The sequence below is a fragment of the Echinops telfairi genome, unplaced genomic scaffold (genome assembly GCF_000313985.2).
Source record: "Echinops telfairi isolate 266 unplaced genomic scaffold, ASM31398v2 ScPeMD7_4;HRSCAF=17, whole genome shotgun sequence".
Taxonomy (NCBI): domain Eukaryota; kingdom Metazoa; phylum Chordata; class Mammalia; order Afrosoricida; family Tenrecidae; genus Echinops; species Echinops telfairi.
Window position 1 is genome coordinate 2837534 of NW_022103900.1, and position 6534 is coordinate 2844067.

The 6534-nt window shown below is 42.2% G+C and overlaps 1 pseudogene; it reads right to left on the reverse strand.

Annotated features, from left to right (window-relative positions):
- Nucleotides 1–1175: 1175 nt before the first annotated feature.
- LOC101638060 lies at nucleotides 1176–1506 on the reverse strand (annotated as a pseudogene).
- Nucleotides 1507–6534: the final 5028 nt, after the last annotated feature.

Genomic DNA, 6534 nt, shown 5'->3' on the forward strand with positions numbered 1-6534 from the left:
ATGATTTTTCAAGTTTACATAGATTAACTAGTTCAACCAGATCTATCTGATTTCAAAGCTGGCTCTCACTGCTGATGTAAAATCATTTAGGATACTTTGGGCTACAAGAAAATGCCAGCTATAGTTAACCAAAGAGACTGTCTTAACTACAGAAACCGGTCTAGAGGCAAAGTGGCACATAGGGCCATACGGCAGGGCTCTGACTCATCATTCCAGGGATCATCTTGTCTCTGTCTTCCTCTATGTTTTAGCCTGATAGCAAGATGACTCGTCAAGTCCAGGTATAACACTCCGACACAAACACCCAGGTGTCTATTTCGTCAGAATTTGATCCTATACACATTCTTAGAATACTTACTGGCAAGACAAAGAACATTATCAGGATTGGCATAGATAAATCATTTGGTGAAATAGAAACTTGGACTACACTTCTACAAAAGAAGATTTATTTGGAACACTCCAGAGCCAAAGGTCAGGCAGAGGCAAATTATTCCCCGTTCACTACCAGTAAGTCGATTCCGACTCATAGTGACCCTCAAAGGACAGAGTAGAATGATTAACATCGAGGTCTGGGGTTCTACTGTACATAATCCTAAGTGTCCTGGTTTGTTTCTCTAGAGAACCCTGCCTAACACAGTATCTTTCATTATAAATTACTTCAAATCCTTCCTAGGACGAGGTGGAGTTAAAAAATGCTGAGGATCTGTTTATACTTACATTAAAAATTATATGAATTGTATTCCTAACCTGCTTTATTATCAGTGAACTTCTTATAAAGGAAAACATTCAATTATATGCAGATTTCTGACATTTATGTACTTTACTTCAAGGTTGGCTTAAAGAGGACCTCTTCGACAGTGATCCTTGGTGAGCCTAGAATTCCAGTAATGAAAGAGGCTATTAAATTTTCTCTGGAAGTGTTTGCATATTCAGCCTTAAGCTGAATATTGTGACTTAAGCAGTTTGCTAGTCGGAGAGGACTTAGAAACTGAAAATCCATCCAAGCTGCCTTTGAGTCGATTGCTGCTTAGGGCAACTCGATGCAGAGTGGAACTGTCCCTGTGGGTTTCCTAGACTGGAATTGTTTATGGGATTAGAAAGCCTCATTTGTGGGGGGGTGGCGGGGGTGTCTCTGAACTGTGTATTTCTCAGGCGGGCTGGGGCAGGCAGGGGACTCAGGCGAAGGTGCAGCCGTTCTGCCCACGTTGGCAGCGTCCATGTCATAGCAGTTGATGTAGATGCTGTCCTGGTGGATGCGCAGGCGCTTGGCCAGCAGGCTGTAGGTGTGGTTCTGCGCCCCGCCGATCTTGCGGATGCCGTGCAGGCTGCAGAGGGCACCCGGGCAGCCGGAGCCGCCAACACCATGAGCTGGTCGGAGGCCAAGTGCATGGCGATGTCCTGGGCCGGCTGGCCGGTGGCCTGCGCCAGGTGCTGGGTAAGCTCGGAAAGGAGCCCGTCGGGCACAAATGCGTGGGGCACGTTGATGTTCACTGCGAACATGGGCATGATGGCGGAGAGACGACACGGCAGGCCAGATGGGCGGATACACAGGTGCGGCGACCGCAAGCCTGGAACCTGAGCTACGTGACCGCCGCATGGCCCAGCCCCACCAGAAAGCCTCATTTGGCTCGAGAGTCACAGCTGGTGGTTTCGAACTACTGACCAGGCGGTTTGCAGCCCAACATACAACCACTGTGCCACCAGGGCTCCTGAAGAGGAGAGTCAATTATTTATTCAAAAACCTTCTTTTTCCCCTTAAACATTGGGTGGGTAGAAAGTGTGAGATCCCAGTTTTCCCCAAAGAAGCTTACAAATGAAATAAAATCCAACCCCCCCCCCTCCAGAAAACAATCAGAGAACGGGCACATACACTGCATGACGCCGGCAGGTGTGGGGTGCAGCTCTCCGTTTCCCGCGCTCCATGAGTTGGCCTGGCTGAGGAATTTCTTGGTTCTTGCAAGGCTCTCTAGTATTCTATCATCTGGCAATGTTTGTAAGTGTGGGGTTTTGTCACTATTTCCTCCTTATTTCCACCCTGAGTTTTAACACAGCTAAGAGGGGGACCTAAAGGGACACAGCAGTCCAGGAGCAGAGTCTAGAATCCAGGCCAACATGGATAAATCAGAACATTCGATAAGTGAATGGTATGGATGCCTTTGTTGTGAGAAAACAATACATCACAGGAAAAGAAATTTATATCAAGTTGGGTTTTGTTTTGTTTTTCACAATAAAAGAAAACTTCCAGGCCAAATGTGACATCCTCTTCTAAGCCTTTGGTACCTCTAACTAAGGAATGAGGCCCAGAATGCTTAACTTGAGGCACTGAGAGAGCCCACGTTAGCAAAGAAGACTCAAGTATGATTGCTGCATTGTATTTATGAAAGTTCCCGGCACACAGCGAGGGCTTACTAAATGCTTATTGAATGAATTCAGTGCATTGAGTGAGTGAGTGAGTGAGTGAATGAATAAATGAATGAACGAATGCTTTTCATCTAAGTGTTTCTGTCCGAGTTGCCTCAGAAGACGGTTCAAAAGACAGAGATCTGGAGGAGGGGAGCAGGTAGGGAGGAGAGAACCTGAAGGAGGACCTGCTGAGGAAGGAGGAGAGGGAAAGAGGGCAGGGGGAAGGATGAACTTGAACTTTGGTGCAGTTTGACTTAAGGCCTCAACTGTCCCAAGAGGAGGTCTGGAACTCCAGGGACTCTGAAGCATTATTCCACGATGGGGCCAGGAGAGCTGGCCTTCAGACCCACCCGTGTCTGTTTTGTACCTGGACAGTTCATGGAAAGACACTTGACCTTGGACAAGGTAGTGACTGTCCAAAGAGGACCAACAATAGAGACTGCCTTCTAGCAACTCTCCCGGCAGTTGGGGGAATGAAGCCTTTTCCTTGACAGGGAGTCTGGGTAACTTATTTTAGCATCCACCAACACCAGGGTTGAAAGAGCAAAACTCAGAACGTCTGTTTTGGAACCATTCCATTTCCATGAACAGGTGGGGGTGGTGGGTAGGGAACTTCTCAGAGGAAATAATAGAAAAAGGACACTGGCAATCTCTAACAATCCATACAGGTAACCATTGAGTGACTTCAGACCCTGAGCTTGGTGACTATCACTGGAAACTGATCTACCTGTCATTACTCCTTGGATTCCCATAGAGGCACTCTCTAATTAGTGTTCTTTCTGAGACCACCCTACTTTACATTTTATCTAAAACCCATATTTTTGCCATTATAGATCTTATTTTGAAAAAGAACTATAATATTTCTTGATTCTAATGAGGTAGCTGTTCATTTACCGACTTTTTACCCAAAAAACTCCCAAATTATACACATTATGTGACTGTAATTGCTTACTAACTATGCAGGCTATAATTTAATTATATCTTGCATAAGAGATTTGCATTTTAGAAGAGCATTTGGTATTTAGCTACTAAGTCACTTGAAGAAAAGAAATCATTTTGATTTGGAGGGTTTTTAAATATTTACATTTCAACTAAAATAAAGAGGGAAAAACCCCAGATAGTCTTATGGAGTATTAGAATAATGTGTACCATTCAGAAATAATGCTCCATCAAGAAAATTGCAAGTGCACTATTTGAAAGGAGAGATGAGGATATCTATGAAATGTAAAGCAAAGAACGGAAGGTTTATGGGGAAACCTGGAAAATCATCATAGCTTATTTGTGAAAAGGCTCTTGTCCCCATGAAATTTTGATGTGTTCTTTACATAGCTGAATTGTTTCCCTTCGCTGTTGAGTGTCACAAGGCAGAGAGGTCTAGAATTACCATGTTATGAATGTGACTGAATTGGTTTCAAAAATATTTCAGAATAGGTAGTTATGAACAGAGGATTGAAATTCTCACTTAACAATCAGTATTACTTGAAATGAATGCAAGATGTGTTTTTCACATCTAAACCCCCCATTTCCAAACCCAGTGCCCTCAAGAAGATTCCGACTCATGGGGACCCTAACGGCCAGCGCAGAGCTGCCCAGAGGGTTTCCACGGATGGAAATCATTACAGAATTAGACTGCAGTGTCTTTTTCTTGCAGAACAGCTGGGGGATTGGAACAGGTGACCTTGGGGTTCGCAGCTGAGTACTCTCACCACTGCACCTTCTGGCCATCTTGTTTCACCTCTAAATAATACTAATTGATCATATTCAACACAAAGAAATGTGACGTTTGGAAATGTTAGAAAAACTTCTGTTAAACTTAATATCCTGTTATCTGGGCTCTGGTCCAATTTCTCTGATACTTTTAGGTCAGTCTCACTGTTACAGAGTAGAAAGCCTTGTGTTTCTCCTAAGGACCAACTGGTGGTTTCTAACTGCTGATCTTGCCATTAGTCCAGTAAAGAGTTACAGTCTCAAACCCACAAGGGCAGTTCTACTCGGTCCTGTGGAGTTTGGGGGCCGCAATGAGTCGGAAACAACTTGATGGCAGTGAGTTCTAAGTCAAAGCCACTCTTACTGATTATGTAAAAAGGAAAAGGAAATTGAATGTAGCAATAAGGAAGAGATGAAGCAGAGGAGGAAGAGCTATGGGAAAAGAAGAGTGGGAAGATGGATTGAGAGAGATGAACAAACATGGAGATGGATGGACATTCAAGGAATTGAGTTTTTTAGCCTTACATAAGCTCTTCTAGAACATAGAAAGCTAGAGGACTCTACTGAGCTCATTTTATAAAGTTAGTATACCCTTGACACCAACTAGAGGCAGTTCAAGAATGAAACATACAGGGAAATTTTTCTCCTTAGCACGGATTTACCAATTGCTGGCAAAATATCGGCAACCTGAATCCAGCAATGTCTAAAAAAGATAATATACCATAATGAGGTTAGGTTTATCTCTGGAAAGCAGTATTGGTTTAACATCGGGACATTTTTTAATATAATGATCCATATTAACAAGACAAAGGAGTCAAGCATATGCATAGATCAACCAAGGCACAAAAGATACTGTCATATATCAAGATCAACTAATGACTTTAAACAATGCTTATCAAATCAGGAATAGATATATATATTGTAGTCAGTATATAACTACATTTGATAAAAGAAAAGCTAAAAATAAGAGAATAATAAACACAAGTTCAGGATAGTGGTTAACTCTCGGTGGGGAGATCAGGTTAGGGAGGAGGTAGTAGAATTTAGGCTGTATTAATGATGGGTACTGGGAATTCATTTTATTCTTTGGCAAGAAGGGAGAGAAAGAAAGAATATTTTCAGATATGATTGTCAACATAGAAAATCTAAAAGAAACACAGTAAACTATTAGAAATCTAAACTCCCAAAGTCAACACATTGCTAGGAGCCAGAAACAAGCAGAAAATGCCATTTTGAAAATCTTTATCATTTAAAATAGTGTCCAAAAAAGGATACCTAGGAATAAATCAAATTCATGTATACATATAATAAATAAATATATAATATATAAGTACATAAAATAGGCAGATATGTAAATAAAATATATAGAGAGCAATACATAGAGAAAAAAATTAAAGCTCAATTGAAAGACATCCAAGAACCCTCACTGAACCATGGCGCTGTGAGGGACAGCACTGGAGACAGTGCGGGAATAGTGCATGGTCTGGCCCCATCATGCTGGGGCGAGGCACTGAGGGCATGCAGCAGAGCAGCAAGGAGAGCAGAGTGATGAAATCCCCGGGAATACCAAAAGTAGGCTTTGGAGACAGTGAGGCACCCCATGAGACTCAACTGGAAAACACTCGTAAAGGCCAACAGACAGACCTTGAACTAGTTGTAGGCTTTTCCATTTTTGTCAGTGGCTTTCTTTTTGTTATTGTTATTTTGGTTTTGGTGGTTGTTGTTATCGTTTTTTTGTTGGTTTTGACTTCCTTTGGTGTTTTATTTGGCTTTGCCAGTTTTTTGCACTTATTAATGTATCTGCATGTCTATCTAGATAAGATAGGCAGGATAAATAATTTGGAAATGAAAAGAATGGGACCAATGGTTCTGGGGGGTATAGGAGAAGGGGAGGTGGGAGAAAGGAAGAGGCGGGGGAGCCAGTCCAGGGACAAGGGAACAACAAGTGAACTATAATCAATGGAAGGAAGGTAGTAGGATGGCTAATGGGGCTTAATCAAGGGCAATGTAGCAGTGAGGAATTACTAAACCCAAATGAAGGCCGAACATAATGGTGGGACAAGAGGAAAGTAAAAGGAAATATAGGAAATAACCAAGAGGCAAAGGACATTTATAGAGGCCTAAGTACAGGCATGAACATATGTAAAATAAGTATAATGAGAGGGGAATAGAACTATGTACTCATATCTATATGTTAAGAATTAAGGTTACATATGGACATTGGGTCTTGACTCAAATACTTCCTTAACACAAGAACACTTTGTTCTAACAATCTGGCATTGTGTGATGCTCACCTTCTCGATATAATCGCTGAAGACAAAAACGGGTGCATAAGCAAATGTGAAGAAAGCTGATGGTGCCTGGCTATCAAAAGACACAGCATCTGGGGTCCTAAAGGCTTGAAGATAAACAAGCGGCCATCTA